Below are 13,478 nucleotides of genomic sequence, written 5' to 3' on the forward strand. Positions count from 1 at the left end.
TGCTGTAAGATGCACAAGAAATATAATTATGTGTCATCTCATGAAAAGTGAGTCGAGAGTACAGATAGCATTAAACTTTTTTGAGAGGATAGTATTTTTAAGCCTGCAGATAACTATGGACTAATAAAGGGAAATGGATATAATGTTTTACCTGTATGATTTTTAGAAAATAAGAACAAATTAGAGGCCCTAAATAGTAATATAAGTCTTAGAATTTAATTATAGACAGCTATCTGAAATACTGCTGTCAGACAAAACTTGCTTATTCTTATAATGAAGAAATTGCCTTGTCCAAGGTCATGCATAAAATAAGTAGAAAATGAAGTTGGAACATAGGTTGTCTGCTTCTAAAATACTCTTCCACTCTTAATGTTAGAATTCTTTGTGTACTATGGATGTTCCAGGTATTGGAAGTCAGTACATTAAATAATGCTTTCATTTTACTTTCTATGATATAAATTGTTTTCAGGTGTTTTTATTAATCCAGCTAACATTTGCTGCAGGACCATTATGTGTCCTTTCATCTGATGCTTTAAAGATTTAGAACTTTTTCCTAGAAAAGGCTACTGTGTTAGTTACAACAGCATATTAAATAGTTATTACACTCAATGCAGGTGTTCTGTGGCTCTGTTTCTTTTAAAAAAGAAATTCTGGTCTTTTCCAATCTCTCTTCCATGTCCTAAGTTTAGGCCCTCCTTGTTCACAAGACTTTCAGTTTAGGCAAATAAATATGCTGTCATGTGAAAGAATGCTTATTAGATGAGCAACTATATTGTCAGGAAAATGTAGCAGATTATAGCAACTTGCTAGGAGTCCTCTGGCATAATTGATGAATTTGGGGGCCTGTCTAGATTCAGTGATCTTTTTTTTTTTGTAAAACGGTTGTATGAAATTGGGGGATAATATATGACTTGCATTTTTACTGTTTTCTCCAGTTATAGCTGATATTGGAAGTGGTGGACTACAACTCATTGCTCTAACTATATATGTATTTTCTTTGTATGCTCTTGGGGTGCAGTTTTATTAAGAGCCGTACATTGCTTTTAACCTTACATGCTCTTTTGGGTTTCACTAAGAGCCATTTCTTAACTAAAGTAGAAGTAAATAAAACTTTTGTTTTCCTCCTACCCCTCAGTTCTTTCCTTCTTAATCTTTGCCGGGGCTTCTTTCTCTCTCCGTTGTCTAAATATTGGTGTTCTTCAGTACTTGGTCCTAACCCCGCAATACTTCTCATACAATATTTTGTCTCTGGGTAAACTAAATGCTTCTCTTCAGCTCAGGCTAGCTGCAGACATTTACTGTTTGTATACCTAATAGGACTTAGTAAATTTTTATTTTTAGCTACCTCTCCAAGGTAACTTTACCTGTCTAGAGTAGCTTCCTTACAGGAATTAACTGAAGCATCCAGGTCATTTAGGTTACTGATTATCTCTACTTGTATGTCACATAAATAACTCAAATTCAGCATGTTAAATATTGAAGCCATCACCCATTCCCCAAATCTATTTCTTCAGTATATCTCATCACTTTCATTCACTCTGTTGCCCAAATCAGAAACCTAAATGTCTTTCTTGGCTCCTTGTTCTTTCTTAACCTCGTATCCTATCATCAGGCTCTTAATTTAACTGCTTGAGTACTTCTTCAATCTATACACTTTTCCATCCCTTCACTATAACTTTGGTCAGGCTAGCATTATGTTTTGCCTGCAACAAATTCCTAATAGGTCTCTCCACCTTTGTGGTAGATTACTCTTTCAGAGTAATCTTTTAGACATATAAATTTGTCCCCCTGATCATCTGCTTAAAACTTTTTGATCACTTCCTGTATCTCTACTGCCCTTTGGATAAAGCCCAACTCTAACATAGTTTACTCTAAAACGTGAACAATCTGGCCTCCCTTTCAAGTCTCATTTCTTGACATTTTTTTGAGGCACTCCAGTCACACTGAAATCTTCTTAGAACACGCCACTTCTACCTAATCTAGCTAGCTGGCACTCCAGTCACACTGAAATCTTAGAACACGCCACTTCTACCTAATCTAGCTAGCTGCTTTTACTCCTTTTCACCTCTGTTAAACATTCCATTCTTCTTTGATTCCTAGATTAAGTTGGATCCCCTGCTTTATGTTCTCCAAGTCTCCTCTATTTCCTGTCAAAAAACACTTATTGGATTATGTTATTTCTTTGATAGTCTCTGGTCAGACTCAAGTTCCATCTTACCCCAGTGCCTAGCACAGGACTTCTACATACTTAATTATCTATTTGCAGAACCAGTGATTAAATGAACTCCTAGCTGTACTATTCTTTCACTACTCTGCCTATTCAAATTTTGACATTCTGAAAAAAATTGATTTGTGTTCATCCTCCAATTTTCAAGAATATGGCATCACAAGGTATATGTCATTGCTTTTAATGTACACATTTAACTTTGTTTTTAAATTAAATTATGTTTTGAATAACAGTATAGTTCTATGGTTAATAATTAAGTTCCAAAAGGGTACATATCTTTCTACTGCCCCCAAGCCACCTAATTCTTTTCCTAAGAGATATCAATATTACCAGCTTCTATATTCATGCAGAGATATTTGTTTTGCCTTTTCAAGTAAATCCATTTGTGTATGTGTATCTATATGTGTGTAAACATAAGCCTTTCCCTATAGATGGTATACTTTACACCGTGGTGCTTCTTAATTTTTTTCACCTAATAATAGTGATATCTTGGGGAACTTTTGTACATTAATAATAGCTTCATTCTTTTTTTTTTAATTATTTATTATTATTTATGCCTGCAGCACCTGGTCTTCCTATGTGGTCTCCCATCCAAGTACTAACCAGGCCTGACCCTGCTTAGCTTCCGAGATCAGACATCGGGCTTGTTCAGGGTGGCATGGCAGTAGACTGTGGACCATAGCTTTACTGGGGTGCGAACCCAGGACCTTCTGCGTGTAAAGCGGACGTGTTAACCGCTACACTATGGAACCACGTCCGATAGCTTCATTCTTACAGCTGCATTTTATTAGTGCTTAAACATATCACAAATTCTGTTATACTTAGTCTGCAGCTACTATACAGCTAATACCGTATTGACTAATCTTGAACTTTCGTCATTTCTTAAATACATGACTATGTCTGTAGAATAAAGTCCACTAAGTAGAATCATTGGGTCAGAGAATTGTATATTTTTAATTTTGATAGATCTTACCGATTTACTTCTGTAGAGATTGTGTGAATTTATCTTCTTATCTGCAAAAGTGCCTGTTTCCTCATACCCTTGTCCTCATAGTATACATCATACATTTTTATGATTTGCCAGCTTGGATTATGGAGTTAATACTGTGCCCGTAGAATTTTTTTTTCTGAAGTTAAATGTCCCATAAAAGGTAACATGTTTAATTTATAGTGTTCAGGCGGTCCAGACATATAATGAAAACCTTTTAAGTTCTGGTGTTGATAGTTAATACAGAAAAACAAGATGTCATATTTTATGTCTGATTTTAAGAAATAGTGATTTTTTTTTTTAATTTAAAAAATTTGAAAAACATAGTTTTTAACTTAATAAACTTGAATAGCCTTACTAATAGATTGGTAATTTTAAAACTCTGAACACGGTTAAATAAATTATGCTAATGAAATTACTTCCCTATATTTCTATCCATTTGTATTTGGTTAACTCACTTTAGTAGATTGCCTTATTATTGAGTCCAGAATTGATAAACTTTATCTCTTAAAGCCAGTTACTTCTCTGTTCTTTAACTGTTCTATATTTTCTTAATTCCAGGAAAATTTTCAAAACACCAGCTTTTTATTGGAAGGGTGGTTAGATGAGAGTACATGTATTGTTTATGTGTTCATTCGACCAATATGATTGAATACTCTAGGTGTAATGTACTAGCTATTGAGGATAGAGCAGTTGGCGGGGAGGGGGGCTGGGAGGGCAGGAGAACAGACCAGAAAGCTGTTTACATGGAGCTTTCATTTTTTAGAGAGGACGTGGAAGATGTACAGCTATGCCACCCAATGAATTGTTCTTTGATTAATGGAAAGAAATCAAATCAACATATTTGTAGTTAAAAGAAGCCAGAGGGATGAGAAAGTAAAGAACAAGAAAAGATTATCAGTATATCAAGATATTGGAGGACGTGGAATAGATGATCCTTAATGTGACTTTTCAGGGCTTTGTATGATCAGGTTCTTACCTTTCCTCTCTTGTCTCTTCTCACACACTTAGCCGTTTGATCCCGGTATTTAGCCTCACTGGCCTTTTTTTTGGTGACTCTCACCTTAGAGCCTTTGGTGAACTATGCCCTTCACCTAAAACTTTCTTCTTGCCCATTCTGCCTGACTACATTTTTGCTTTTAGTTCTTAACTTCAGTATTATTTCTGCACTTGTTTAGAGGGGCATTTCCTGGCTCTCAAATCAAAATTCGATCTCTTACTCTCTTTCAGTACACTTTACATTTCCTTGGTAGATGCTGTCACACTTTGTAAGTACAGTTGCTCCTCAATTTAGATTGGGGTTACATCCCAATAAATCCGTCATAAGTTGAAAATATTGTAAATCGAAAATGCATTTAATGCACCTAACCTACTGAACATCATAGCTTAGCCTATCTTACCTTAAATGTGCTCAGAACATTTTACATTGTTGGGACAAAACCCCATCGAAAGTCAAGGAGCATCTGTAATTGCCTTCAGACACAGGGCATTCTGTATGCATGATGACATGTGAAAGCACAAAATACAGTATCCAAAAAAACTCTGGCAACACAGTACACTTTAGAGTATCAGTTGTTTACCCTCGTGATTGCTTGGCTGACTGGGAGCTGCAGCTCACTGCAACTGCCCAGCCTCATGAGAGAGTATTGTACTGCACAGTGCTAGACCAGGAAAAGAACAAAATTCAAAATTTAAAGTACGGTTTCTACTGAATGTGTATTGATTTTACACCACCATAAAGTCAAAAAATTGTTAATCGAACCATAATAAGTTGGGGGCCATCTGTATGCATTTATTTCTGTGATTTTTTTTTTTTTTTTTAAAGCATAGACCATGTCTATTTGGTGCTCTACTATAAACCTACCATCTAGTATGCTGTCTGGCATGTAGGAAACATTGGTTGAATATTGACTGAATGAATTATGAACTTACTACCAGTGATGAATAGATTACCCATGTCCCCATATCCTCAACAATTTAGGTTTTAAAAACCTTTTCAAGGGGTTTGGAATCAGGAGAGGGATGAATAGACCGAGTACAGAGGATTTTTAAGTCTGTGAAAATACTGAGTATGATACTCTAATGGTGGATACATTTCACACTTTTGTCCAAACCTACAGAATGTATACCACTAAGAATGAACTGTAATGAGCTTTGATTGATTATGATACGTCAGTGTAGGTTCTTCACTTGTAACCAATGTACTGCCTTGGTGGGGGATATTGATAATGGAGGAGGTTATACATATACAAGAGAGTATATGGAAAATCTCTGCACCTTCTGCTCAGTTTAGCTGTGTACCTAGGCTAAAACTGCTCTAAGAAAAATAAAATCTTTAACAAAACAACAATGCTGTTTCCTAGGAATATACCCAAGAGAAATGAAAACATCTGTCAATATGACAACATGTACGTAAATGTTTATAGCATTACTCATAATAGCCAAAAGGGGAAACAACTTACATTACTATCAACTGATGAATAAACAAATTATGGTTTATTCATATAATGGAATAGTACAACATGGACAAACATTGAAAAGATCATGCTTAGTGAAAGCAGCTGCAAAAGATCATGTTATACCATTCCATTCTTGAAATGTCAAGAATAGGCAAACCTATAGAGAAAAAGGAGATTAGTAATTGCTTACGATGGTGGTGGTGGGGTTGTTGGAGGAATTGGGGAGTGATAGCTAAAAGATATCTTTTTGAGGTGATTAGAATGTTATAAAAGTGACTGTGGCGATGGTTGCAAATATCTGAGAGTATACTAAAAACCATTAAATTGTATACTTTAAATGGATGAATTGTATGTTCTGTGAATTCTATCGCAATAAAGTTGTTTTTAAAAACCCTTTTCAGAGGGAAAAATGGTGAATTGTTATTTAAATTTTCAGTATTACTAATAAAGGTGAACTTTTTCCTTTTTTCTTTTTGTCAATTGTAATACTTTTTGTCTATCTCCTACTTTTAAAACTCTTTTCTCTCATCGATTGTACTTTGTTATCTGAGTTCTCTTCCTACTTGAATTATTCTTCTTAATCTCCTTTCTAAATTTTATTTCTCGTCTATCTCTTAATGTTAGTAACTACATTCTGTAGTTACTGCGACCTACTTTTTTTTGAGGTGTAATTCACATTATAAAATACACCCTTTTTAGGCAACAAAGGAAAAATAAACAAATGGGGCTACATCAGACTTAAAAGTTTCTGCCCGGCAAAGGAAACCATCAACAAAGTTGAAAAGGCAGCCTACCAAATGGGAGAAAATATTTGCAAATCATGTATCTGATAAGGGATTAATATCTGAAATATAAAGACTCCTAACTCACTGTTATTGTCTCCTACCCTGTTCCTCTCTTATTTTTATGTAATTGCAACATTCATATAAAAATGATTCTTCCAGTCGCCTTCCTCTTAGAACTTTGAGCTTCTTTCCTTCCTTCCTTCAGTGATTTCGCCCGTGGCCTTAGCTTATTCACTATACCCAAATATCTCCATGCAGTGTTTCTATAATCTCATTTTTAAGCATCTCATTTTCAGTCACCATTCTGTCTATCCAGCATGTTCTCTCTAGTATCCTGACTCCACTAATCTTTTGACCCCACCAAGATTTATAATCCTGCTACCTTTTATTGTTCCTTACTCCACCTCATGTCCTAACTTCCTTCCTTATAAACCCTGCCTCATATGTATACGTTCTACCCCGCTGCCCCTCTCTTGATTGGCAAAACTCCAGATAACTCCTTTTATATATTTTAAACCTCCTTGCCCATTCTTGATTAAAATTTATTGGAGTGGGGGGGAATTATACTTATGCTGCTTGATCACAATTTAAATTCATGTCTACTTTCCTTGAATGAACAGTCATATCTCTAGCCCATTCACTCTTAGCTGACTTTTCTCATAAAATTCTTAGGTTTATTTGCTTATACACACTCTGAACAGATCACTTTGTATACCATTTTACCACTGAGAAAAGCAATCAGAAAAGGACTTCTACAAGTCTACCACATCTACCCAAATAATAATTTCTGTACCTGTAACTATGCCTTTCTTACCTTTCCGTGGATAAACCTGTTCCCTTCATATTTTAGGCACATTTCTTCTACTTGTACACTAAATTTTATCCTTTTTCACCTGCCCAAAGTTACCACTTCATTAGTTCTTTGTGTTGTGTCCTTAATTTCTCCTTTATTGAATTATTTCCATCAACATACTGGAATACTATTATTTGTTTCATCTAAAAAAAAGGTCTCCACTTGTGCTTAAATTTTACTTGATCTGTTAACAGCATTTGACAGAGTTGATTTATTCTCTTTCTAGAAATACCATTTTTACGTGGCTTCTAGGAATCTACTTTCCTGATTTTTCTTCTTTTTCTCTGGCAATTTCTTGATCTGTGCTGGTAACTTATTATCTCCCTGAACTCTGTACATTGAAAACCAGGACTTCTACCTTCATTCTCTTGGTGATCACATCTACTTTCACTGCCTTAAATACTATCTATATTTAGTTTTCCAGACTCTCATTACTGCTCCCTTCCAAAGAACCGTTTTAGACATTTTTTTCTTAATCACACTTTACCATGAAATTTTATATTTAATTTTAATTATTTTTCTTGTTTTCTATTCCTCTACTCCTCCTCCCCTTTGGCAGCCATCAGCTTGTTCTCTGTATCTATGGGTCTGTTTCTGTTTTGTTTATTCATTTTTTTTTTTTAAATTCCAGTTATAAATGAAATCATAGATATTTTTCTCTGACTTATTTTACTTAGCATAATACCCTCTAGATCCATCAGTGTTGTCATAAATGGCAAGACTTCTTTTTTTTATTGCTGTGTAGTATTCCATTGTGTGTATGTGTGTGTATATATGTATATATTAATGTACATATAATATGTATATGTATCATATATATACAGCATGTCTTTATTCATCTACCTAGGGACCCATAAAATTTTAATATCAAATGTACTGTGTATTTGTTTGTGTACTCTGGCCCTTTGGAAGGCCACAAACTTGTAATATTTAAGCTCTTCTCTTCCAAGGAACCAATTTTTGCCCCCTATTGAAAATGTGTGTTACTGTATATGCTAACAGTTCTCAAGATTTTATCTTCAACCTGGACCATCCACTATATCTATATTTATATCTGTATATATCACACACACACACACGCACACGCACACACACACACTGATAATCTACACTCGATATTTAGAAGATATCTCAACCTTAAATGTAGAAAACCAAACCTATAATCTGACTTGAGTCAGTCTCTCCATAATGAGATTCTGTGGCTCTACTTTCTTTGTATACCTTCCTTCTAGCTACACTGAATTTATTATTTTACATTTTACCCTAGTGGTACAAGGGCTTAAAGAAGTGATCATCTATTAATCCAATTGACCAGGCATTGAAAGTAAAAATTTCCCTATCTCAGAGTCACTACCATCATAGGCATTCATAATTAGAGTAGAACAGGGATTGTGATGATAAATTCCTCAGGGAAGTAGTGACATTGCAATCAGGGGTTGAGATTTTGGCACAGGGCAAGGAATGTCCCTTATTCATCTTTGATTTCCTATTGCCTTATCATGGCCTTTAGTATTTGAAAGGGGATAAATTACTCTGCCTGGACTGGATAACAAAATACCATAAACTGAGTGGCTTAAGCAACAAATATTTCTTACAATTCTGGAGGCTGGTAAGTCCAACAAAAATTAGGGTGCTGGTAAAAGCATTCTTCCTGTCTTGGAGATCGCTGTTTTCTCATTGTGTCCTCACACAGTAGACATCTCCCTCTTCCCTTTACAAAGTCAGAAGTCCCATTTGATGGCCCCACCCTCATGATCTCATCTAAGCCTAATTACCTTCCAGAAGACCCACTTCCAAACACCGTAACATTGAAGTTTAGGACTTCAATATATAAATGGAGGCGGGCACAGTTCAGTCCATAGCAAAAGAGTTATAGGTAAACATTAATCTCGATTGCCGTTCAAGACCACAGCAACACAGTAATGCACAAAGGAACACGTTTTTGTGTAGTGGATAAGAATGTGACAGTGGATAAGAATGTGACTATTATAAAATTAAACTCATTAGTTTTCAGTGACGACTGGTTTAATGTTATACTAGTATGACCAAGATTTGGCATATTCAATTAAGATTTCATTTCTCGTCTGTAACAGTTTTATTTTTAATGTTTAAGAATAGGTATCATCATTATTTGCCTTGGATAGACATTTTCCATATTCTTCTTTTTCTGGTAACAAATTATTTTTCTAGAATATGTGTTTTTGAAAATCACTTATGATGTGTTTTTAACATTTTTTAAGGTTTTCGAGGAAGCTCTCCTGTCCCATTGTCCTGGACAGCAGTAAAGGTAGACAGGCTAGCTCTTCAATACTAGGGATTTTTTTCTTTAAAGTGTCGGCATATACTGTTGTTTTATAGGCAGTAGCAAGTTTCTAAAGTATTATGTGTTAAGATTCATCTCATGGTAGAATATTCAGTTTGCTTAGCCTCTTTATCAGTGAGATTTTTTTTTTTTTGAAAGATTCCGATGTTATCAGTCTGCTTGACATCCTCATTACATCTATAACTTTTACTAAAAACATATTTATTGCACCCAGTCACCTGAATTCAGGCCTTAAATTCTCTAATGAAAGTTAGGAGGGTAGCTGAAAACAAACTGAAATGGTTGAATATTTTATAATGTTTTTGTCAGCTTTCTGAGTTATGTTTAAATTTTGTTAATAAATATATATATAAGTCTACATTGCCTGGGATACTGCTGTTGAAAACTGTTGAAAAACATTCCAAAAGATCCCTCTCTCTTGTTAGGATGTATTTAAGCATAAGAGAAGATGATATCTACACGTAGCTATGAAAAGGTCACAGACTAGCGCAATGTATTGGTTTGGAATTCCCTTTTGAGTAAATAAGAATTTAAACTAGGGAGCAATTAGATAGCATTGCTCAATATATCCAGCAGAACATCTGTGAAAGTTTGTTCTCAAAACTTAAGATTAGTTTTGCTTTGGCAGCACATACACTAAAAAACTTTAAACTGTCAGCAATGTGTTAAACACCACTTATAAAACTCTTTGGTTTTCTAGATAGGAAATATTTTATTCCTCAATAAATGAATAAAGATAGGTTTCAGACATTCTGTCACCCAGAGGAATGTAGATATGAAGAATGGCTTTTTAATTAAAATGTGTTGAGATTTATTTAGTTAACTTAATGAAGTTTTTTAATGCTTTTTTTTTTTACATTTTCACCATTTTAGCTGGAATCCTAATCATATAACTTATGATTTTAGAAATTCAGTTTTTACCTTCTTTTTTACTAGTAGTTTTGAACAGATTTTAATTCTTTCTTGCCCCAACCCCAAATATTCAGAATGAGGAAATTAAGTGATTTAATCATCTCTCTTGGGATCATGACCCCTTTGTGACATTATCCTTATTACCCTTGTGCAAATTCAGGATGGAAGTTTTCTAAATAGCTGCACAATGGGCCCTTCTAAATGATAAGTCTAACAGATTGTTAGTATGCAGTGTGATCCAGTCATTACAAAAAAATGTCAACAAGATATGAAGTTTCCCTGAGCAGTGTTAATTTTTGAGATCCCTTTTCAAAACAATGGACAGAGGAAGGAAAAATTTAAAAATTTGTATTTTGTTTACAATATGAATGAAGTTTGTGTCATTTTTAAGATGTATTTTCTTCACAAAGATTCTTAGCTCTAGTATACCCATTTTTCTTGTGTCACAATTCCAGCTTTGTGTTTAAAGTCTAAGAAGGGAAATGCTAGAACTTTTTAAATTTAGTTATAAACAGTAACATCTTAAATGTGATAAGCCAAAACAAAAAGGTCTCTATGTTTGGCAAAGTCACATTCCCCAAGGCTTTACTAAATAGCAACGGCGCTGTTACCAGTGTCAGCTGAGGCATTTATGTCCTTCTCTAATGGCATCTTATTCCACCAAAGTTATTGAAGAAGGTGTGACGCCTGCATAGCCCTCATTAAGGATTCTTTTCATTGCTGCTTAGATTACCTAACAGAACCTGGGTATCAGAGTTTGGGAGTTTGATTTATGCTGGATCTCCTGTAATGATCTCAAACAAATCATCGGATTCTTTTCTGTCCTCATTTACTGGTCAGTGGCATCCAGGAACAGATTGACATTTACTTTTGGAGAGAATAAAAATAATAAGTTAACTGCTTTGAGGTAGTTGGCAAGACAAGAAAATGTATGAATGTTACTGTATAGTTTACAGTTTTTCATTTTCTAAATAATGCTTTTAGTAGTTTTTTTTTTTATTGTCATATTTCATCTATTTTAAACATTTTGGCAGTCTCCATTTTCCTGTTTCCCATTAGGTTATTTTCGTGTTCTGAAGGAGCATCCTTTTAGAATCCTTCTAATAAGTTGAAGGAAAGAACTGTATCTGTTTTAAAAGATAGATTTAAAACAAACCTCCTTAGACAACAAAAGTTAATTAACATGTTTTGCTATGACTACTTGGAAATATGCACTAAAATTTTTGAATTTGCATTCTACACTGGCACTTGGTACTTATAACTAAATATACAATTGCTTTATTTTACTAGAATCAGTATTTTATATAAAATTTAAGGAAAAAATGAAAAACCTGTTTAAGATTTTAATCAGTCACATGATATGAAGTCCCAAAGGTTTTGAGGCAAGTGTGTTTTAAGGTAATTTACCAAGATTCTCTTCTGGTAGAAACTGAGAGAAAGTGCTTCTTTCAGAAATCTACTTACCAACTACTTTGAGTAAGCCTATGTATTTTACTCATCCTCAGGAAACATTCTGCCAAGCACTTGTTCTGAATGTTTACAATTCAGAGTAATATTTATTTCATTATTTTTCTTAAAATGGATATTGATGCTTGCTTCTTTATAGTCCCTGTTTGCGAAGATACAAAAGGAGAAAGCTAGATTTTATTACTATTTTTTTAAAAGTCAAAACATCTTTTCAAATTATGTGGTGGTATTCTCATTGGAAAGTAAGGCAGTTACTAGGAGGTTTTATCAAGAATAGATTTACTAGGGAACTATATTTAATTTGTTGGCATATAAACTGAAGTTTTGTATTTTCATTACATGGCAATGTACATGTGAATGACCATTTGACTTCTAGTTTTTTCAGTTTGTGTAAAAATTTTTTAAATGATATTTTTAGCTATTATTTCTAAAGCATTAATTTTTTGTCATATTTTTAAATGTATTAAACTTTAAACAAAAATAGTAGATTTTAACAACTTGAAAGGGTTTAGAAATTGCCATTATAAACAATCTTATAATTCAGGTTCTATTTTCACTAATTGTTTTAGTTATTCATACATTATTTGGTTTTGAAATTTTTATAAAGGTCTTACTATTTTAGAAATATAAAAAGAAAATTTCATGGAAGCAGCTCAAGCGGACCTGATGAAAATAATGTTTACTTTTGGGGAAGACTTATCATATGTATGCTCATGTAAAACTCATCTCTAGAATAGGAATAGAAAAAATAGGAAGTTTATAATCCCGGCTATGTCCAGAACAGCACCAGCCTTTTAAAAAACAGCATGGGTCTAAAAAGAATTGATTGTTGGTTTTTTATGTTTTTATTTCTAATGTTCTCCCACTGTATCCTTTTAATAAAATACATATATTTGTTAGAATTTTAAATATTCAGACTCTTAAATACTCATAATGATATTTTATTAGTATTCTTGACTGTTTTATTTTGGCTCTTTTGCATTTGCAACCAAATTATATACTTTATATGCTAGACAAGGTTTACGCCAGCCTAATTGGTTGCTGGCATTTCTTAGCCTCACAGCTGCTGTGAATTCAGCTGTGAACTAGGAAACATAATAGGATTCTCTTTTCAAAGACCAAAAGGCAATTGTCAACATGTAAAACTTGTATTTGGCAGCTCGATAAATATATGAGATTTTATGGCAAGTTAAATAGCACTAATAGCAATCTTAAGTGACCATCTTAATTTTAAAGATTAGAAAGTCCAGAAATATAAAATTTATATATTTGTTATTTTTATTCACTGCAGCAAAGGTGGCTTAAATTCATGTTTGCTCTTCTGTTCTTTCATTTGTGGGTTTTTTATTTTTTTCACATCATTTGTCTTAATATATACTAACATGTTAAAAAGTTGATATCTGAACTATTCTGTTTGATTTCACCATAACAAAAATTTGAGACTTAAATTATGTAAAGATATTT

At 33.7% G+C, this 13,478-nt stretch overlaps 1 protein-coding gene and 1 pseudogene across 3 annotated transcripts in view; one reads left to right on the plus strand and one right to left on the minus strand.

Annotated features, from left to right (window-relative positions):
- The window catches only part of KIF2A (kinesin family member 2A), a 61,927-nt gene that overhangs the window by 8,880 nt on the left and 39,569 nt on the right, over positions 1-13,478 (plus strand). The gene's annotated exons all lie outside the window — the stretch shown is intronic.
- On the minus strand, positions 2,782-2,897 carry LOC112472715 (annotated as a pseudogene).

Source organism: Pteropus alecto, unplaced genomic scaffold, assembly GCF_000325575.1.
Source record: "Pteropus alecto unplaced genomic scaffold, ASM32557v1 scaffold70, whole genome shotgun sequence".
NCBI classification, from domain to species: Eukaryota; Metazoa; Chordata; class Mammalia; order Chiroptera; family Pteropodidae; genus Pteropus; species Pteropus alecto.